We start from the raw sequence: 23466 nt of genomic DNA, 5'->3' as shown, positions 1-23466 counted from the left end.
CTGGGTGGTGGCGCTTACAGCCTAAAAATAAACACTCACTTCCCTTGGGGACATTGGGATTTATTCTATTTAAATTGCACAGATTGTTTTCATTCCTTGGTGTCTGAAGTATTGAAGGCAGAAATGTGCTTCTCGGCTCTTGGCATGTATTTGTTTTAGTGATGGAATCACCCTGCAACACGGGCTGCTCCTACGGCAACCGCAAAAAAACAGGAGCAGCCTTCCATGGGGTCTGGACAGGAAACTTCGCAAGAACGCGGGCACTGTAGTCACTGGTGTGGGTCTCCCTGGTAGGGCCTGGTTGGGGAGGGAGGGCCTGGTTAGCAGGCGTTGAAGGAAAGCAGTAGGACAACGGTGTTTTCATGGTAAGTTCTGCATTGTGCTAACTCAGCTGGAATTTTTTTTAAGTATGCCCTACTCTCTGGGTTAGTAGGAAATACTGGAATTCAGAGTTAATGCTTATTTAAATTACATGAAGGGAAAGTGTTCCACATTAGCTCATATTCATACAATGGCATGCATTGTCCTTGATGTTTTATGTATATAAACAACTTACACACACATGCATACAATGTATGATGTATATATAATATATAATGTGTTGTATATGATGTAACTATATAACATTCCATTTATTTTGAAACTTTGTACTTCAAAGCAGATATTGTTTGGAAAACACTTGCACACATTATACTTCAAAGTTTAAGTTCTTATATTAAATACAGAATTGAGGTTTAAGATTCATCTAGATCCAGCCTAAAATGCAAGGCTTTCATTTCCTTCTAAAGGAAGAGTTCTCAACCCTATTAGCCTCCAATACTCAGTTTTTATAACAAATATTTTGCAACACTTCTTAACTATGCTAAAGTAGATTTCATAGTTAATATCACTTACCTACAACATACCTTTAAAAAAAATCAACAAATGCTGTAACTAAAATATAAAGGAGAAATAAAAGGAAAGTAATTAATAATGATAGAATATGAGGGCACGACAAGAGAAGATGTAATGAAGTAGACATATGCGGGCCTTTATACGTAGAGTCGCATATGAAGGTGACAGCTACACATGAAGGCTAACACAGGTGTCTCATATTGGCAAGTAAAACATCCCAAATTGGTGATAGGATTTCCTGAAATGGCAAATAGCTCTCGGTAAAGCAAGCAGAATAAAGTACCATCGTCCCTCTTTTTACATCGTAGTTGCTTTTGTGGAATTCAGTGTATATTAAAACCAAACAAAAAATATTTTGTGTTTATCTGTAAAATGGAGTTGGGCTCTGGGCTTAGATAATCATAAATAGGGTATTTGGTTTATTCGACCTTCTTAGACAAAGATCTGATGGGGTATTCAGAAGTTGACGGAACTGTCCGGTGCCAACAAGGCGAACCAATACCGTGACAATGAATCCTCACTCCCACACAGATTTCCAGAACATCCCCCAGGGGTAATTCCAAAACACTCCACCTTTAAACCACCGTTTTAAAAGACAGAACTCCGACTCCAACAGGAACATAATGTTAACGTATTTTATTCATTGACTTGAGATTTGCATCAAAGAATGGAAGGCAAAGTTGCTGAAAACCAGACTGTCTTAAAATCAAAGAGTGAGAAACTGACCACAATGAAAGCAGTCTTTTCCTAGTGCTGGCTGCTTCGGGAGAGCACTGCAACGACCAGGGTATTCACAAACAAAAAGAGTGAGGGCTACCAAAAGCTGTTCTGAGCATTTTATAAGTGCAGCTGGCACCAGTTATGGGGAATAACACTGTAGCAAATCTGTGCCCAGTGATGAGCTGAATGAAATGGGAATGAGATGCAGCATTCTCAGCTTCTCCGTCTCAAACAGCTGCCTTCTGTAGAAAGCTTGTCAAGCTGGCTGGAGCACAGCATCCCTTCTGCAGGGCTGCATGCCATTTGCTTGTCTGGAAATAACGTGTCACAGGCAGATTCCATATGCCGTGTACCAAATCGTGGAGAAGTGCAGGGTAGGAAGACTGGATTAAGAGGAAGGAAGCGAGGCAATAATTCTCAATCCTGGCAGGACACTGGGATCTCTTGGGAAGTCTTTAAAAAAATATTGATGCCTGGGCCCATCTTTTTGTTTTTTGTTCTGTTTTCTGGTTTTTTATTATTGAGGTCACATTGGCTTATAACATTACATAAATTTCAGGTGTACATCATTATATATAGACTCCATTGTGTCTATAAAAAGTCTAGTTGCCATCTGTCACCGTACAAATGTGCCCTTTTACCCCTTTGCCCTCCCACCCACTTCCGCTCTGGTAACCGCCAATCTGCTCTCTGTATCTATGTGCTTCTTTGTTGTTGCTGTTTTTTTCATCTTCCACATATGAGTGAAATCATATGATATTTGGCTTTCTCCATCTGACTTATTTCACTTAGCATAATACCCTCAAGCTCCATCCATGTTGTCACAAATGGTCAGATTTCTTCTTTCTTTTTGTGGCTGAGTAGTATTCCATTGTATGTATATACCACATCTTTATCCATTCATCTGTCAATAGGCACTTAGGTTATTTCCTAGTCTTGGCTATTGTGAATAGTGCTGCAATGAACATAGGTGTGCATATATCTTTTTGAATTAGTGTTTTCATGTTCTTTGGATAAATACTCAGAAGTGGAATAGCTGGATCATAGGGTAGTTCTATGCTTAATTTTTTGAGGAATCTGCATACTGTTTTCCATAGTAGCTTCACCAGTTTACATTCCCACTGGCAGCATATGAGGGTTGCCTTTTCTCCACACCCTCTCCAATACTTGTTATTTCTTGTCTTTTTAATAATAACCATTCTGATTGGCTTGGGGTGATATCTCATGTTTTGGTTTGAATTTCCCTAATAATTGGTGATGTCAAACATCTTTTCAGGTGTCTGTTGGCCATCTGTATCTTCTTTGAAAAATATCTGTTCAGATGAGACCATCTCTTTGGCATTCATTTTTTTGCAGTAAATGCTAGCTAATCTTACTAGTTTTGTGTCCTTATTTTTGTATGCTAGCTGCCCCCAGTAAGGTTATTTTTGATATCTCAATAGTTTTCTCCTTCGGAATTCAGGGTTCAGGATACTTATTACACATCTTGTTATGAAACAGAAAACTAGTGAGTCTATTTTGTTTCATTATCCGTTACCCCTTCATTTAAGCTCCCACTCACCGGGGCTGAAAGCAACTGTGTAGTTCTCTCCCCTTCTCCCTCGAATTCTCCTACACATGAACTTACCGACACATTCGCAATGCAGTGAGAGTCCCTTTTCTTTTTCCATCTCAATCCATGCAGTTAGCTTAACCTGCTCCATGGTGATATCCACCCACAGCATCCTGACTTCCTTGGAGGGACAAGGGTGGGACATCGGCGTCATTTTACAAGCTCATCAGGTGATCTTAATGTGCAGTCAGGGTGAGAACACTAATCTGGCAACTGGGAACAAAAGAAGAGTGAACCTTTGTCCCCTTTGCCAGGACAGAGGCTTTACAAGGTAATTAAATACGTAGGGAAGCCCCCACAAAGGAGGTTTGGGCCACAATGTTGTGTTCATCCTGAAATATTAACTAGCAGCACGACCTTGAGCTGGTTAATCTATCTAAGACTCAACATCATCTGTCAAAGGAGGTTAGTTCTAGTACCTGCCTTCCACAGGTATGATGCTTAAATGAGATGATATGTGTCAATCACTTAGCACTGTGCTTGATGGATTTCTTCATCAGCATCATCGTCATATTATTATTTAATGGAATAAAAAATATTGGATTGAAGATTCATTCATACACAGCATATATGCTTCCACAAAGAAGTGCACATTCTACAATGTAAACAAAAAATCTTTTAAAATCATTCCATATTCTTGGAGGGATTTTCCTTTGAACATAGATGGGGCAACAATTTAACAGATTTTCGGTTTTCCTAATTGAATCTGTTCCCAGTCTTTCTTGGCCTTCCCAGCCTTGAACCTCTATCTTGTTAATTCTCCTGCACAAAAGCCCATACACCTGTAGATGGTTTCTCCCCCTCACTGCTTCTTGGAGCACAGCAGCCCTCAAACAGAAGCAGCTTCAGGCTACCTACCATGCTAGACCAGCCCTGTGTCCACGCCAGACAGCGTCTGTTGGTTCTCGGCTCCACTCCCGCCCGCCTCTGCTTTCCTTTGTGTCATTTCTCATGCTCTCTCCCTCCAGGTGAAGATGAGCAGGTGGGAGGAAGAGAAAAGCTGTTCTACTTCTGGCTCCATCAGTGGCGGTACCCATAACTGCATACAACAGGGGGCCCAGACAGCATCCGAGGCTCAGGTAGTGGTGGGTGGGGTGAGCATCACCAGGCATGCAGCGGCTCCGGCCCTGAGAGGGCAGCAGCTTCTGAAAGGACAATGACTAAGGCAGATTTCCCATGTGTAGAATGGGAATAATAATAGCAATAAAAATAATAGGACCTGTCCTCTTTTACCGCACAGAACTGTTGTGAGCATCCATTATGTAATGGTTACTAGGTTGCTTAAAGGTTAATAAAGATCTAATTTCAAAGTATTATGATCATGCAAATAAGAGGATTCTCATAAGGAAACAAGTAGAGAGTAGTGAGAAGATTTCTCTGGAACACAGAAAAAAGACAAAAGATTTTTTTAAAGTGCCCTTACTGTATCATGATGCATTCTCCCAGACCAGGTTGTCCTATTTTTACAGATATTTATACTCTGTTGTCATCCTGAAGCAGTATAGGGTGGCTATAAAGAGCTTAAGTTGGTAGTCAAATCCCAGCTCCACCTTTTATTGCTGGGTTGTCTTAGGCAAGTTACTTAACCTCTCTGTGCCTCGTTTCCTCATCTGTAAAATGGGAGCAACAATAGACCTACCTCATTGGGTTGCTATGCAAATGCAATAATTCATACACGACCAAGATGTTGGATAATCAAGATTCGTGTGACATAATCAGAAAGCACTTTATTTTGTTTCTTATAGTCCATTTAAAAGTTCTTCCGTGGAAGAAAGTCTTTCCCTGCCGTGAATGAAAAGTCAGGCAGTTCTCGAATGTTTCCACTATCTTTAGATGATAAAAAGTTCTACAACCCCATTAAGATGCAAAACCCAGTCTCATTTTGATGCTTAGGAAGTTATGGTTCCATCTAATAATAAAAGCTTCCCATTTCCTCCAGAGTTCCCCCTAGCTGGGGTCTTCCACGGAGAAGCCAGGGATAAGGGGCACGATTCTCTTCTCTTTCCTCCGATCTTGCTCTCCCAATTTAATAAGCAGGCTTTCTCGTCAGTGGAGATGGGAGGAAAGGTCAGGGGGTGGGCAGAAAAGTTCTTTCATAATCGGCGCCCTTGGAAGATGGCATCCCACTCTCTGGGCTTGGCAAATGTGGAAAAGTGACTATTTTTCTGGTGTTTCAGAGTTTCCCACCATGACATTCAACTGCACCTCCCATGTTGACAGCAATGTCTTCTAGCCGCTGTCTGGTTGCTGCCCCCTCAGCCATGTGTGCTTGCAGGCGTGTGTGTGTGTGTGTGTGTGTGTGTGTGTGTGTGTGTTCAGTTGCCCACTCCACATAGAATCTCTGTTGGAGACCCGTTATTCCTCCAGGCAGTCCCTTGGCCAGGGTTGAGGAAACCTCCAAGCCAGCCGTCTCTCGCTCGTGCTCCACGCGTGGCCTCTGTCCCGACATTCTGGGAGTGCAGGCTGATTTTAATCCAGCAGCAACTCTCCTTCACTCTGCTAATGCTGCTTCCAGTCTGCCCTGCTCTCTCGCCCTCCAGATGCTTTGGGTGCACATCAGACAGCAACCCACTGTGCCTGCTCACTGCAGGGGACACATGCCGACCTCTGGATGGTCCCAAGGAGCCCTTCTTGTCTTGAGATGGAGAAGGAAGCATCCTCATCACGCCCCTTTGGTGCATGTGGAAAAGGACCCAGAGAGCACCTGTCTCCAAATACATTTGCTTAACAATTTTTTCTCTCAATTTCAACTCTTTTGTATATTGGACTTGGCTGAAATAGTCAAGAGTTGTATAAATAGTTTTCAACTATATCCTACTTCGTAAGCCCTCTGGGGTGGTCTGTCTTAAAACTCACTTTGGTATTAAATATCTATTGTCTTCAGGGCTTAGCCAAAACTGGGAAAGGAAGAGACTCATTTTTACATCTTTTGCATGTGAAGAGCATTTATAGCAGTGCTTAATAAATGTTAGTTATTGTTACGACCCTGGATGTAAAACCAGACACGCGGTTAGTTTAAAATAAGTAAGTGGAACCAAAACAAAAGAATCACTCAAGTTGTCCTTCTCGAACCAATAGCCTGGGATAATCAATTTGATGTTGTGGAATATCTTTCCCAGTTTATTTTCAGAGTGGAAGAGATTTTCCTCTATTTGGAATGAATCAACTAGAGTTCAGCTTAGGAAGAGCAATGGACTTGTGATGTTTTATTTGTAGTCAGTGATGCCTTGAAACTGAGCCACAGCAAGCAAAGGTATGTGTGGTGACAACTGTGGCCAGCATGAGGCCAGCAAGTATACAGGGCCACGGTGTTTCATGCAAAGGAAAATATGGAAAGATTAACATCCAACCCCTTTGGCAATACAGTTTCTATCATTTCCTCCAGCAGATGTAGTAGGGAAATTGAATGGTGCTTTCATACACTTGGAACAATTCCTCTGTGGTTGATTTTTCTAGGGAAAAAGGCTTATTGCATTTTTTTTTTTTGGTGAGGAAGATTGACCCTGAGCTAACATCTGTTGCCCATCTTCCTCGTTTTGCTTGAGAAGATTGTCGGTGAGCTAACATCTGTGTCAATCTTCCTCTGTTTTGTATGTGGGGTGCTGCCACAGCGTGGCTTGATGAGCGGTGTGTAGGTCTGTGCCCGCGATCTGAACCCACAGACTCCAGGCCCCTGAAGTGGAGCTCGTGAACTTAACCACTATGCCACCAGGCCAGCCTTGGCTTATTGCTTTTTAAAACTGAAATCTTTTCATACATTAGGAAAGGTATGACTTTTTTGTTATATAACTGCAGTCTCTTTTTTTTACGCTGTGTTTTCCAAAGAAAGATGAGAAGTTACTGGATGTGGAGTAGAGGATGTGGTTCTGATTGGACCAGTCAACTCCCAGCTGTGAGAGCCTAGGATGAAAGCTCTTTGAATCCTTGGCACCCACTTCTCCTCCATCAAGTGGGGACCACAGACCTGCCTTGAATAACTCACAAAGCTATTTTAAGGATTTGATTGTCAATATGTGTAAAAATAGTAATACTATTATTTCATTATTAATGAAAGTACTTGATAAGTGCAGCAAAGTAGCTAGTTTTCCCGTTGAGTCTGGATTTAGACTTGCTGAAAATACATTTTATATTGAGCAGCCTGAAAGAGAAAGCAAAGACTCAGGGAGCCTAGAGTTTTCTGACTCATAGAAGAACCTACATAAGAACATGAGGAGTCCGTTAACACAAGCCTGGAGAGTTCATTGACTCTAGTAAGCAAATTACAATTTTTTCAATCAACCCAATCTCTAGAACAAAAATTAATTCAATGTTTTATAACAGTGTGGTCCTCACTCATTTTGTGAGTGAAAGTCACATTTCCAGGCAATGGAATGAGGATAAGTTTTTAACAGTTGTGTCCTATGGATTGCCTTGTTCCTTCTCAATAAGCATAATAAGCGGTAGATCCTGCATAGATGAATAAATAAGATAGCTGAGTGACGACACAGCAGGGGCCATGGAGATTGAGAAAGCATGGTAGGGATACTGGAATTAGCAAATCGCTAACTATATCAAGAACAACTGGCATTGGATTTTTTACTGTGGGAGGAGAGATGACAAATACGGTAGGGGGAGGTGAACTCTGAGGTGTTGGGTTGAAACTGGTGATATTGATGTGAACTCAAAGTTAATACAGATAAAGATAGGCAAATAGAGAAATGGTTTTATAGAGCATGTGTCTGTGTGTATCTTTAGCTCTGTTCATGAGAGGGCTCCTAAGCAATGACATCCCAGTGGAAATGAGTGCACTGGTTTCCAATATTATTCTTCATTCAAAGGAACCGGGGCACCTTAGAAAAATGGAGATTCCAGGGCCAGGCCGGGGTAGATATGTGGTGGGCTTCAAACTTTTGTTGCATAAGAAAGTAGGGAAATGCTGAAAGAATGATGGGAACATGTCAAAAGGACACAGGAACTGGCTTGAAGGGACTCCCTTGGGACAATTTGGGCATAAACAAATTTGATAGTAATGGATTATAATCCCTTGAATAAAATAAGAAGCCATGAGTCCACAATGATACAAATACACAAAGAAATAAATAAATGTAAACTGGTACACTTATTACGGAAACAGTATGGAGGTTCCTCAAAAGATTAAAAATAGAACTACCATATGATCCAGCAATCCCACTCCTGGGTTTTTATCCAAAGGAAGTGAAATCGCTATCTATGGCGATGCGATATCTGGGCGTGTCCTTGTTGGGAGAGGTCCACATTTATGGCTGTAGAATGATGGAGCACCTGTCTGAAGCTTGCACACAATGGTTCAAAACAGACTAAAGACTAAAGACGAGAGAGAGGTGGGGTAGGAGTGAAGAGGGAGAGAAAGCAAGAGCAAAGGAAAACTGGGGCATCTGGGTGAAGTGTGTGTGGAAATTTTTTAAACTGCTTTTGCAACTTTCCTATACATTTGGAACTATTTAAAACTAAATTTATCAAGGTACTAAAACTGTTTCACCATCTACCAAGTCTCTGAACAGTGTCCTAGATTCACGGTGCTCCTCTGATTACAGATTTTCAATGTTACTTAAATTTCTATTCCTTATCTTAATATTAGCTGTGTGGTTACCAGGTCTAAAACCTCGTAGTTTCCTCTTGGCTTGTTTCCAGTGCGACATATGGTCAGCGTCAATACCTACTTGGAACCTCTGAGGGTTAGGTAAAAATGAGCATCCTGAGGCTCCCCAGATCTATGAAGTCAAAAAATTGGAATGAGGACCAAGAATCTACACTATTACCACGCTACCCGGGTGATTTTTATGCACACTAAGATTTAAAAGCTCTTGTCACGTGGTTTCTATGGTGTCGAGCTCAGCAATTTTGACAAGGACCAAAGAAATGCCTTCAAGACACACACAATTGTATTATGAAATCCTCATTTTAAATCTAATTCTTTTCCAGTTGCTCGAAGTACTTATTCAAGTATTTTTTCTATGGGCCCTTGCATACCTGAAAATTTCCGTTTACATCACACATGACAGAAAGCTTGACTGAGTGTAAAATTCTTGGGATACAAACTTTTCCCCTAAAAATGCTGTCAATATTGTCAACTGACTTCTGGAATTTAATATTTCAGAGAAAACTGGGGACAGCCTAATTTTTGTTCTGTTTTTAGAGTTCTAGTATTAATTTTCTGCCTAGATACTTCCATAATCTTTTATCATTTTAATTGAAAAATTGCCAAGATGTGCCATTGATCACGTCTGTTGTACCAGTAAGAATGTATAATACTAATATCCTATATTACTAAGAACGTTTTTCACTGTAGGATAATTTCCTTCCATTGCATCTTTGACTATTGGCCTGGCGAGTACCTTCAAGATACTCAAGGATCAAAGAGGCCAGACAACCTTCAAGCCTCCTCACCTTCACTCATACTGTTCTGCATGGCCCTGAAATGTACTCTTGTCTCCTTTGCCTGGAAAATCCCTCCTCATCATTATTTTTGTCATGGCTTAATAAAACACACAAATTTATAATTATTTATATTGTTTAAAAGCAAAGTAGATGTTTATAATCTTTTGCAAACGACGTTTTTCTCTTCTGTGCTTTTTAAAATTGTGAAATGTATCATACACACACAAGACTTAGAAATAATAATAATACAAAGTCTTGTGTACCCGCCATCCAGGATGAGAAACAGAACATAAAAGTTCGTTAGAAGCCCCCTCTGTATCTCTCCTTCATTGCCTTTTAAAAATAGAGACATATACCTAGCTGTCATATTGTTTAGTTTTGAAAAAGTAAGAGGCAAACACAAATTTCGCTGTGTGAGGAAAGGCAGAATTGTCCCTATTTAATGAAGGCTCCCGATAATCTGAACAGTTTTGAGTCACAGTCTGGCTTGAACTTCTATGACTGTTGACACGAACGCTTTGGAAGTCAGTGGGCAAAGTTGTAAATGAGTCCTGGGAACTTTGGGCCTTAGGGCATCTGAGAGAACTGAGGAGTGGAGTCCAGGACATCCAGAAGAAACATGGTTAGAAAGAGTGAGTCGCACAGTATTTTCTCCTTCTTAGTTTACCATGTTCTACTTCCAGCTCTCAAGTAGTTCAAAGCAGAATGTTTCTGTGGAGTGAAATGAATCCCTTAACTTAACATGGCCGTGCAACTTGGAGGAGAGAGGAGTAACTTCATCAGCTCGTCATCAAGACAAAGCCAGTACAGATAAAAACCCAGCCAGGTTCACTGGACCTTCTGTGCACCTGTTAACTAGCATCAAGGATCTGGGTGACAATAGCACTCAGCATGCCTGACTCTTGTGTTGCACTGCTCTGACCTTCACTGGTGTCCCTTGTTGGAGCACAGCTGTCATGCTGGGGTCTTCCTTCGCCATCCTGGGGATTCCCTTTGCTCCCTTTGTCCTGTGTTAGATCTCCTGTTTTCTGAATGCTGCATCTTTCTCTTTCTTGACTGACTCTCACATTTTGGGGAGCGTATCCTCAGTAAAACTTTGAGAAAGGAGGCATAGAAGAAAAGATTTTTGAGACCTTGTAGTCCGAATAGCTTTGCCCTATTCTCATGCTCTGTGAAGAATTGATTAGGTATAGAACTCTAAATTGCAAATAATTTTCTTTCTGGTTTTGGAAGGTATTGCTCCAGTGTTTTCTTGCTTCCAGTGTTACTACTGAGAAGTCAGAAGCCTTGCTGTCTCCTAATACTAGACATCCTCTACATTTTCCTGTCTGGAAATGTGTAATATCTTCTTTTTACCCCTAGTGTTCTAATATTTCACGAGAACATGCCTCAGAGTGGATGCATTAGACTCCGTACTTACCGGGCTCTTTCAATACTGCAACTTATAGCCTTCAGTTCCAGGAAATTTTCTTGAATATTTTCTTTGAGTATTTTCTTCGAGTATTTTCTTCCCTCCATTTTCTTTCTTCTTTCCTTCTGAAACTTTGATTATTTGATTGTTTGATCTCCTGGATGGCCCTTTGATTTTTTTCATCCTTTCTTTCTACTTTATAAGAGAAGTCCTCAAATTTACCTTCTCAAGTGCTGTCGATAGAACTTTCTGCAATGATGGAAATGTTCTGTGACTGAGCTTTCCAACATCTAGCCACTAGCCACATGTAGCTTTTGAGTATTTGAAAGGCAACTAGTGCAAACAAGAAGTTAAATTTTTAATTTTATTTATCTTAAGTAATTTAAGTTTAAATGTAGTGGCTAGTGGTTACCACCTGGGACAGCAGACTGTTTGTTTTCTGACACCATGTTTTTAATTTCCAAGAGCTCTTTTTAGTTTTTTTCCTAAATCTTCCATTTCCATAGCCTTGGTTCTTATTTGATAGATGAAATGTCCCCTCTTATCTCTCTGAGGATATGGTTACAGGTGTTGCTTTCAAATTTTAAGTAATTTCTGTTTCCTCCCAGATGCTGCTTCTGTTTGTGCCTGTTTGATTTGGTCTCTCTCTTCTGTATTCCAGGTTTCCATTGGATGTCTGGTAATCATTGGTGGTCTGCTCAAAATTCACAGTGGGAAATTTAAAAGCGCATTAGAAGCTCTAAGCTTGTGAGTTTCACTATAGGGTGATGTCGGTGAGGCGGCTGTTGGGGAAACCTCGATGTCAGCATCTTTAAGCATTTTCTTTTTGGGTGGCCAGATTCCCCAGTGAAGAGTCTTCTAATCTCCCACCTCAAGAGTAAAGATTGAGCTGCTGCATTCTGGGGACCAAGTGGAGAAGAGATTTGGGTGGGGTGATCTCTTAATCCCCCTCAATGAGAGTAAACATCCAGACTTCTGCTGTGGTCAGGAGGGTCCGGGGCTCTAATTTCTTCTCACACAGCTTTCCCCTTGGTCCTCCTTATATTGTTGGCTCTTCTCTCCGTTTTACCTCCAGTCCAAGACTCGTGGTCACAACTTAAAGAGCCCAAGAATTGTGCCCTTTGAAGATTTTGCTGTGTAAATATGGTTGGTTCTCAGCTTTCCCACTGACAGCCTGGGATGCTGTTTTCTTAGGTCTGTGAAATCACTTACCACTGATCCATCAGTTTTTCAGCTTCCAAAATTTTGTTGCTGTTGTCTCCTCTCCTCTTCTCCTAATCCTTGTGGGTTTAGGTCTTAAAACAAAACACTTCCTATTTGATGTTTGTTCAAGAGGGAGGAAAATTAAATGCACATGTTCAACCCACCACTTTAACTTGGAGGTTCATGCGTCTACACATTCTGTAAGGTCCAGTTCTAGAAGGCATCCTTCTGACTCATTTGCCTTCAGCAGACTTAATCCTGTCCTTCACTGCTTTCAAAAATTTCCAGTGGTGTACACAACAAATTGGATCCTAATCCATTTGTTTATATATGCCTCTTTCCTCAGAGAAAATATTAATCTTAAAATGTGAGGACCAAGTTTTATCAATAGCAGCTATCGCAGTTAATAGTAAGCACTCAGTAAAGGTTTGCCATATTCAGGAATGTATAATGAGTTTCCACAAGGGTCGCGGTGAAGCTTTTCAAAAATTGAACACCTATGCAGATACATTTTCTACTGACTAGAAATGTTTAATTCCTTTTTTTTTTTTTTTTTTTTGCTGTCTTCCCAAACTAAAACTGAAAATCGGTTGGCGCCGCCACCGCACAGAAGCCTGTGGAGAAGTTTTTGGATCGATCGCCCTCTGGTGGCACTTCAAGGAACTAACTTCTTGTACAGCTTGCGAGTCTTCGTTAAGGAGGACATCTACCTGGCGCTGCTGCTGTGAAAATCTCAGCGGAATGCATCTCTCTCTCTTCCTAACTGAATACGCATGACTTCTGTAATCACAGAAAAGCTATAATTTTCAAAACAATTTGATGAGTTTCTGATACAATATAAGGACATTACAAAGCTGAACAAAATTACAAATAGAAATTATACTTGTTTTTAAAACACAATCTATTTCTAATGTTTACTTTGTTTTCCTTATTTCTCAACCCACCTCAGTTGAATTACGATAACCTTCAAATGAGTCATTTATGATTCAGATGGTAAATAAATATCTAAAGTTCTTTATAATAGAAAATCCATTTTATTTTATGTAACAAAAACCCAAATTGTTTCTTCTGCTCAATTTCAAAATAAATCTGAAACCTTTAATATGCAGGTTTAAGCTTGTTTATTTAAACAAAGGCATATAAAAATGTGCAAAATAAACTTTCTTGGATGATCTGTTTAATGAAAGGGTCAAATTTGTACGCATCTCCCCTGTCACCAGGTTGTCATGCAGGGCTGTGCTTGTCAGCAAGGCTACACAGCCCCGGGCTGCGGGCAGAGCAGAGGACGCCATTTGTCTTGTGTTCCAGAGGAGATAGGACGTGATTTTTACCAGGCCTCACATGTGTTTCTAATACCATACGAGAAGAGAAACTATTCGAACAAAGAATTATTTAGCTCACAAATTATATATAGCTCATATGCATACATATATATTGATATCTAAATTGAATAAAATTATTTAAACTTTCAAATGTTTTACAAAGGAGTTCATGCCAAACAAACAAGAGAAACGGATATTATTGGATAGGAGCCGCAGAGAATAAAGATGGGCAAGATGCCCCCCTCTGCTCCCCATTTTGCTGAGAGCAGAAGCAGTGTTTAACCAGCCTGGGCCCAGAGTCTTTTCACTTCCTGTTCAGCAGGAATAGACCATTTCTATGGCCTACTGACTGTCTATGCTTTCCATTCTTAATCTCCTTCTTCTTCTTTTTTTTTTTTTTCCAAATAAGCATTCCTATTCTAGTTATCCTGCCTCTGCCTCTACCATTTTATAATGGGTACAGTCAGAGCAGATAACTTGTCTTTTGGTTTATAAGCAGCTGGACCAAGAAGAGCCCATCTGAGCCTGATGGAGAGGCCTGCACATCCCCCGGGGATCGTAGACACTGAGCCGGACGCACTGGCTGAATAGGATCTGGGGGTTGTTTCCACTGGGGAAGCGATGAGTGTGCTGTATGTGCACAAAGAAGGGTGTGCCTGGATGCATGTGTTCACCAGGATTGTGGCAGAGACTGTTAGTTGTCCAAATATTTGATCTCCCCTTTTTCAACAACAATGTACTTTCAATTGTCAGTAGCTAACTGCTCACAGAACCAAGGCAACATTTTCCCCAGCCTCTTCTGCAACTTGTGTGTGGTTATGTGACTAAGTTCTAACAGATGAGATATAAGCACAAATAATAGGCATGACCTCTGGCTGTGACCTTAAAAGAAAATGCACAATCTCTCTTTCAATGTCTGCCTCTTCCCACTGGCTGGAATGCACACAGAATGCCGAGCTGTCTGGAGCACGAGGACAAGGACAAAACACTAGGAACAGTGGAGTCACAAGATGGAAGGACCCTGGGCCCCTGACATCTTTGCATTACGGAGCCAAGCTTTAACTTCTGAGAGAGATAAACTTCTATGTCATTTAAGCTACTGCTATTTAAGGTCTTTTTCTTACACAGTCAAATCTCTATCTACAAAAATATGCCAAGGAAGGAAGTTGATCTCATAAAGGGCAGAATCTAACAAAATCTGGGGGTTTGGGGGAAACATTCTGGAGAAGTGAAGTTCAATCTCTGATCTGAACAATGAGAGAAATTAGCCTGGAAAAGCCCTGAGAGGAAAACTGGCACAGGACGTGGGGTACTGAAAGAAGTTAAGTTTTGAAGGAGACAGAAGGTATTTCATGCTGAACCTGGAGAGAGAAGCACAGCCTGGATCCTTCTGAGCCTTGTAGCCATCTTGATTAAGGAAAGTGAAGAAGATGAAAAGCCACAAGTGAATCCCATGTTTCCGGCCTGGTCAGCTGCGTGGTTTATAGAACCGTTTACTAAGAAAAGACGTGATGGAGAAGTGGAAGGTTTCGGTGGGAAGATGGTGAGTTCGTTTTTGGCTATGTTGAGTTTGAGGTGTGTATAAGTAGGCAATTAGTTATGTGGATCTCGTGCTCAGAATTATGATCTTGGATGGAAATGTAAGTTTTGGAATCATTGGTAAGTGGATGGTAAATAAAGCTAGAGGAATGGATAAGAACATCTAGGGTGAAAGTCTATACTGAGAAAAAAATATACGAGAAGATAAGAGGGTCTAGAATCCTGAAAGAATTCCTCTATTAAAGGACTGGATCTAAGAGGGGGGAACTGACCAGGGAGATTGAGAAGGAACGGCCAGAGAGAAAGGAAGGAAGTCAAGCAAGTGCGTTGTCATGGAGACCAAAGTAAGACAGTATTTCAGTAAATAAAGAATGGCTGACATTGTTGGATGCTGTTGAAAGGTCACGTAGGATGAACTCTGACAGGAGCCTACTGGGTTTAACCACATGGAGATAATTGGTGACTTCAATGGAGAGGTAAAGGCCCTGGACGGTGGGGGTGAAATCCAGATTAGGGTAGGTTGTATAGTGAATGCGTGGTGTGGAAAAAGAGACATTTCTTTCAAGATGTTTAGCTCTGAAGGGGAAAAAGAGTGAGAGTGCAGCAGCTGCAGGGGTTCTGACATTGAGAGAGGTGTTTGGTCTGGTTTGGATTTTTAAGTTGAAAAAATTTGAGTTGAGCCCATTTAAACACAGAAGGGAAAGGTCCATTTGCAAGGAAATGGTTGAACATACAGAAAAAAGAGCGGACAACACAAAATTCAAGGCTCCTGAGAAGGTAGGAGAGGAGGGGAATTGAGAGAACATGTGGTTTATTCAGCAGAAGGGGAAGGAGGGAAGGAAGAATGGCGGGATGGAGCAGGGCCGGGACTAGGCTGAGGCAAATGAGGCACTCACCTTGGGCCCACAGTTTAGGGAGGCAGCAAAAAGCTCAGTAATTAAGATAAACACTATTTCAGTGCAATCGCTTAACAAATCAAAATTAACGCAAAAAAACTATGATGAACAAAACACCAAATTTTAAACAAAGACAGGATGGTTTCTGGGTGGGTGAAGATTTGGTGGCGGAAAGCTAAAATAGTTTTCTTCAGAAGGTTTCTATTTTCTTCATGAAGCACGAGGTGAGGTCATCTGGTGAGTAAGGGGGGGAGCAGATGGGAGGTTGGAAGTGAGAGCAGAGAAGGTTTGCATAGGTTGTGGAGAGGGAAGGCATGATGAGGAGAGACACATGGTAGGGGTGCCAGTGGGGATCAGTGCCCGGGGGAAGCGCTGATCATTCACTTATCATGGCACTATCTACCTGTGGTGTGGTCCCTAAGGCACCTGTCAGAACTCAGAGCAAGCACAGAGAAGGCAGACAGATTTATCACCATGGGGGTTCAGTCAGGGGAAGAAATTTAAGATACTGGCCAGAGATTTACTTTTGAAAATGGACCATACAAGCTTAGCTGGTGAGGGAGGAAGTCAAATCATGAGAAATAAGCTAAGTCAAATGTAAAATTACAGCTCCAAAATAGAATGTAAATGCCATACGTTTTGGGCTGAGTTGTGTACTCCCAAAATTTGTATGTTGAGGTCCTAACCCACAGTGCTTCAAAATGTGACTGTGTTAGGAGACAGGAGTGTTTAAAGAGCTAATTAAGTTAAAAGGAGGTCATTATGGTGGGCCCTCATCCGATAGGACTGGTCTCCTTATAAGAAGAGGAAATTGGGATACAGATAGTTACAGAGGGAAGACCACGTGACGACCATGTGACGGGAGAAGATGGCCATGCACAAGCTGAGGAGAGAGGCCTTTGGAGAAACCAACCTTGTAGACACTTGGATCTTGGTCTTCTGGCCTCCAGAATTGTGAGAAAATAAATTTCTGTTGTTTAAGCCCCCCAGTCTGAGGTACTTTGTTATGGCATCTCTAGCAAACTAATATACAATATATCTTAATATTGTAGAAATAATAATGTAGCTTCATAACTCATTAGCCTCTTTCTCTCATGAACCCTAGAGAAATTCTAGAATTAAGAAAAAAACCATGGATTTGAGAAATGAAGAGCAACAAAAACAAAACAAGAAACTCCTTGGGAATCTGAAGGCAGTTTTGAAATGATGTGGGAGGTACATGTGTTTATTTGGGGAGGAGGAGGTGCTCATCCTGGGGTAGTGAGTGAGCAGGAGCAGCCATGAGAAGGCCTGGAGGAAAGCAGAAATCAGCAGCAACATCCCCAGCCTGCCCGTGTCTTATATCACGGTAGCAGCATTAGGGCACCTGGCAGGAGAAAGCGGTTGATGAAAACAAGAACAGGCTGACCAGCTCCCCTGGTGTTCATTTCTTTGCCTCTCCCCCTCCAAATTCTAGGGCTGGTGGATTACGAACTGGGGAATCGGTCTCTCAAAACTACTTCTTCCAGAGACATGAAAGGTGAAACCCTGGACTTAGTTGCCTGGTGGAGTGACAACAAATGGGAGTGATTAGCACTAATTCTGTGGTGACTAGGGCTCCCTGGCTTCCTTCTTAAATCCATCTGGAGGGTCACACATGCCTCCTCCCCAGTTCACATCACCAGACACTGCCCTGCACACCTGAGCTCACGGGCCAAAATGACCTGGCACCTGTGGAGGAGCAAAGAGACCACGAGATGCAGATAACAAACTGAATCACACACACCAACTGAATCAGAATTATTAGAACAGATGAACTGAGAATTTAAAATATGCATAAGGAATATACTTAAGGGGATAAATGAAGATATTAGCCATATGAGCAAAAAGAAATCACTAACAAGTGGAAATATGAGTTAGGAAAAAGGAGAAATTCTGAGGGGCAAATGGTGTGGGTCTGGCCTCAACAAGATGGAGGGGCTGCTGCAAAGCCACTGGCAGCCACACAGACAGTCTGGGACGGAGGCTCCCGAGTTAACTTCTCGAGGTTTTCAAAAAACCCACAAACTACTGAAATTGTTTTCTCTGATACCCCTATTGGCTTATTCAAGCTGCTGGCTAACCCAAATATGTACACACCAATCACTATTTCCAGACTGTGGCCTCTTCCCTCCCTCCTTTGTCTTTTAAATCCTGCTTTTGTCTTTGTTTCTTAACAACAATGACTGCCTTCCTCCTGTGACTAAATTCCTGAAGAAAATTAACTAAAAGTCCTTGAGTTATTCTTCGACTAAATAGAATAGCTGGAGGGAAAATACAATAAATGAGAAAAATGCCAGGGAGGTGATGGGGTTCAGGGCAGGCCGCCCCAAGATGCACCAGTCTGGTATGTGGAGTATTTCAAGCTAAAGACAATAAAGGCTCAGATTCAGTAAGAATATTCAACCTTTCCCCTCTGACTGCCTAAAAGAAATATAAAATAAAGGCCTGTGCCCAGGACAGGCCATCACCATCGATAACTTTGGGTTCCAGTAGACTGGGAGGATCCTTGCTAAGCCCACTCTTATCAAAGTTCTATTTGCCATACATTTGCTTTTCCATTTCCATGTGGGTTGCCTTCCTCCCCTTTGAAGACCCAAACCACTACCCCAAACGTCCTCCTTGTCTGGAGCTGAAGATACTTAAACAGGCAGCCTTGGCCAATTGGCCGAGTTGCTCAGTTTTCCTGAGCCTCTCCCATGTATACCTGTTATAAAGCTTTGTTTATTTTTCTCCTGTTATTCTGTCTGATGTGAATTTAATTCGTTGTCTGGCCAGAAGGACCCAGAGAGGGTAGAGGAAATGTCTTCCTCCCCTATAGAGGATACAGCTAAAGAATAAGTTAGAGATTTGTAAAATCAGATTGAGGGGCTTTCCCAGGAGGCAGTAGGAAAAATAAAGACCCTTGGAAGACATAAAAGGAAAGATACATGTAGAGGATATGGAAGGGTGAAGCATAATGCCAATATCTAGATATTATGGGTTCAATATGGAAAGGAGAAAAAAATTGGAAAAGAGGATACATTTACAGAGTAATGAAGGTAAAAGTCCCTAAATTAAAGAAAAATGAAAGATGTCAAACTGAAAGGAGTCACAGAAAACCAAACTGAGACAAAAAAGAAAATCCCTACCTAGACCCATTAAAGTGAAATTTAAAAACATCAATGACAAAGATAAAATATGCAAAGTTTCCAGAAAGAAAGGGAAGATTATCTAAAAAAGAGCAAGAATCACGTTGACATCAGACTTTCAAAGCAACATTACATACAAGAAGAAAATTAAGTAATATTTTTAAAGTATTGAAGGAAAAGATTTTGGAGGCTGCTGAAAACATTATACTAAATAAAGAAGTCTTCTATGCAATTCTCATGAAATCAGCATGCCTACCATTAGTATTAACGTATCACCAAGGCTCCTGGCCATCGCAATAATAGAAGAAAAAGATAAAATGGGTGTAAGGGTAGGAAAGGTAAAACTAAAACATTACTTGCAGAACTAGGATCATCCATCTTAGAAAAAAACCAACAGAGGAAAAAAACTATTAAAATTCATAAGAAAGCTTAGCAATGATAAAAATCAATAGTATTTTTCTCACCACAAATAACCAACCTAAATTAAAGAAAAAAATAGGGGCAGGCTTGGTGGCGCAGTGATTAAGTTTGCACGTTCCACTTCTGGGTGGCCCCGCGGTTCACCGGTTCAGATCCCTGGTGCCGGCATGGCACCACTTGGCAAAAGCCATGCTGTGATAGGCATCCCACATATAAAGTAGAGGAAGACAGGCATGGATGTTGGCTCAGGGCCAGTCTTCCTCAGCAAGAAGAGGAGGATTGGCAGTAGTTAGCTCAGGGCTAATCTTCCTCAAAAAAAAAAGAAGAAAATATATATAACATTCAAAATAATATAAAATAATATACCCTTCATAATGGCAACAAAACCCATAATGTATCTAGGAATTAATTAACCGAGAATGTGCAAGACCTGCATGGACAAAATTATAAAAATTTAAAGACATAAAAGACGATCTAAATAAAAAGTTATATTTTTCAATAGGATGACAATATTAACGTGAGTTCTCCTCAAATTAATCTAGCGGGTTCAATTTTAATCCAAATTTTTGTTGGATTTTTTTGAGGACCAACAAATTTGTCCCAAAATGTATGTGAAAGATCAAAAAATCCATAAGTAGCTAAGTCAGTCTTGAAAAACAATAAAGAGGAGGAATTTGTTTTATAAGATATTGAGACATACTGCAGAGCCAAGCAATAAAAACAGCGTAGGAAGCGTGTAAGAACAGACACCAGAAACCAACAGCAGGATGATCAAATACAAACGTAAAAGCATAAATGTAAATACACAAATGCGACACCGGGCAGCATTGGGTAAACGACTTAGAAACAAATGGCATTCTACCCCGTAAAGGTCACGTATTTAGTTCAGCCTAGAACAATATACAAACCTGGTATCTAACACTATACAGATCCATCACTGACAGCGGATTAACTCAGGGACATTGCAGCTAAATGAAGGGCGGGTACATCTTTCACCGGGGTTAAGAAGAGAATAACCAATTCCAAAACCTCTCCTTTCAGCTTGGGCCATACCCGAAACATTTAGGGAGGCTTTCCCCTTAGCTCTCCAACTAGGGCACGTATTTTCTAAGCAGAAGGCACGAGCATCATTGGGATTTCTCCCTCGGTGGTATGTGGAGAGTCTCAGCAGAGTCAACATGTCACAACATTTGGGTCTCCTGCATGCTGCTATCACACAGTCAAATGAAAGGATGGGACACTGTGGTCTTTCTAGAACATTCCAGGCACATTCTCTGCTCAGGGCCTTTGCACTTGTTGCTTGTTCTACCTGAAACTCTCTTCCCCAGATATCCTCACAGTTTGGTCCTTCACCTCCTTCAGGTCTTTGCTCCAATAGCACACCATCAGAGAGACCTCCCATAACTACTCTATTTAAAATCCCTCCTTGTCCCCACATGGGGATCCCCCCATTCTCCTTACCTGCTTATTTTTTCTCCATATTGTAAACATTTTATTTATTTCTTTTCTTTATTGTCTGTATTCCACTTCTTGAATGTGAACTCCACTAGGGCAAAGAGCTTTTGTCATTTTGTTCAACGCTCATTCCTGACGCACAGAAGGTGCTCAGTAAATATTTGTTGGAGGAAGGAATGGTTCTAGTGTCTTAGCGTTCCCACAGATACGGGCAACAGTACTAAGGTACAAGCTCATCATTTGCAGTGCAGATAAATTATCAGTCCTTGATAGTGAATCTTAACAGTTGTGACACATGTTCAAATCAAAAAGTTCAAGTGCAACAGTTTGTTAACTAGCGCTTATTAATGTTCATGTAATGTGGATTCTGACAGTGTTCACTGGGAGCAGTGCATCGGGACTCAGAGTCATTATCTGAAGAGAAAATGAATAAATTCTGGCAAAAAGAGTTTATTGGTTCAGGAGTTGTGCCTTAAAAATCTCAATGATTTCTGGGGCCGGCCCAGTGGTGCAGTGGTTAAGTTCACACGTTCCACTTCGGCAGCCCAGGGTTTGCGGGTTCGGATCCCAGGTGCGGACCTACACACGGCTTGTCACGTCATCTGTGGCAGGTGTCCCACATATAAAGTAGAGGAAGATGGGCAAGGATGTTAGCTCAGGGCTAATCTTCCTCGAAAAAAATGATCTTAATGATTTCTGAGCCTGTAAAACTTGGTTTATAAACACAAAGGTAAGTCTGTAGTCATGAGGTGAAAAATACAGTCTCCTTAGGAAGAAACAGGTGACATCAGAAGTAGAACACCTCTGGTAGATTTCCAGTTATGTCCCTTTGTCTATTAGGGAATTATATGTCCTCACACATTGCCAAGTGACTTGAAGTGATCCTGTATTCGTTAATTATTTTTATAATAATGCTGAATAACAAAGCATCCCAGTGGCTTACAATCAGCATTCATTTTTATTCCTCACAGGTGTGCAAGTCAGCTGGGATGGCTCTCCTTCAGGACGTGGCTTTCCTGGGCTCATTTGCCTGAAAACGTCTTTGTCTCACCCTGCTGAGTAAAGAATTCCAAGTTGACAATTTTGTTTTGTTTTTGCACTTTGAAGTTGTCGTTTCATTTTCTTTTGGCTTGTAAGGTTTCTAATGAGAAATCCATCAAAATTTTTTTTTTAATGATATTTGGTGAGGAAGATTGGCCCTGAGCTAACATCTGTTGCCAATCTTCCTCTTTTTTTTTTCTCCCCCAAGCCCCAGTCCATAGTTGTATATCCTAATTGTAAGTCATTCTAATTCTTCTGTGTGGGATGCCAGCACAGCATGGCTTTATGAGTGGTATGTAAGTCTGCACCCAGGATCCAAACTGGCAAACCCCAGGCTGCCGAAGCAGAGTGCACAAACTTAACCACTAGGCGACAGGGCTGGCCCCCTACGAAAATTCTTTTTGTTCCTTTGTATATAATGAATCTTTTTTCTCTAGCTGTTTTTAAGATTTTTTCTTCATCACTGTTTTCCACCAATGTGATTATGATATGCCTTGGTGTAGTTTTCTGTATGTTTATCTTACTTGGACTTTTTTGACCTTCTCAGATCTGTGGTTTATAGGTTTCATCAACTTTGGACCATTTTTGTCCATTATTTCTTCAAATATTTTTTTCTCCACCTCCGTTCCCTTTCTGAGGCTGCAATTACATATAGATCAGGCCTCTTTGTATTGTCATGAGGCTCCGTTCATTTTTTTCCAGTCAATTTTCTCTGTGTGCATCATTTTGGATTGTTTCTATTGCTATGTCTTCAAAGTCATTACTTTTTTTTTCCCCTGCAGGGCCTAATGTATTATCCACCCCTCTTAGATATTTTTTAAAATTTCAGATATTACATTTTTCATCTCCAGAAATTCTATTTGCTGATTTTTTTTTTTAAATCTCTTCAGTTTCTTTCCTGTTATTTTTTCCTTTAAATCCTTGAGCATATGGAGCACTTGTTTTTGCTTGAGGAAGATTTTCCCTGAGCTAACATCTGTGCCACTTGTCCTCTATTCTGCATGTGGGTCACCATCACAGCATGGCTGCTGAGGAGTGGTATGGGACTGCACCCAGGACCCAAACTCATGCTGCTGAATAGGAGCATGGTAAACAACCACTAGGCAACAGGGCTGGCCCTGTGCACGTTTATAATAGGTGTTTAAAGTCTTTATGTGTTAATGACATCATTTTCATCATTTCTGGACACGTTTCAATTGACTGACTCTATGATATATTTCCCTACTTCCTGGCATGTATTTTTGACTGGATGTCTGATATTTTGAGTTTCATGTTGTTGTCTTGGATTTTACTGTAGTGTTTTAGAGAGAATTAAACTTTGTTCTGGCAGACAGGTTACTTACAGTCTGCTCTTTTGAGAGTTTGTTTTAAATTCTCCGAAGGGTCTACAATATCTTTTACTCTAGAC

General features: G+C 41.0%; 1 long non-coding RNA gene across 1 annotated transcript; it reads left to right on the top strand.

Annotated features, from left to right (window-relative positions):
• Window positions 1–230: 230 nt before the first annotated feature.
• LOC138921101 (uncharacterized) lies at window positions 231–13136 on the top strand. The gene is made up of 2 exons (XR_011433381.1): window positions 231–365; window positions 12847–13136. It is a non-coding gene; the product is annotated as an uncharacterized lncRNA (long non-coding RNA).
• Window positions 13137–23466: the final 10330 nt, after the last annotated feature.

The sequence above is a fragment of the Equus caballus genome, chromosome 27 (assembly GCF_041296265.1).
Source record: "Equus caballus isolate H_3958 breed thoroughbred chromosome 27, TB-T2T, whole genome shotgun sequence".
Taxonomy (NCBI): Eukaryota; Metazoa; Chordata; class Mammalia; order Perissodactyla; family Equidae; genus Equus; species Equus caballus.
Note: the sequence above shows the minus strand (reverse complement) of the source record. Positions and strands in the feature narration are given on the sequence as shown.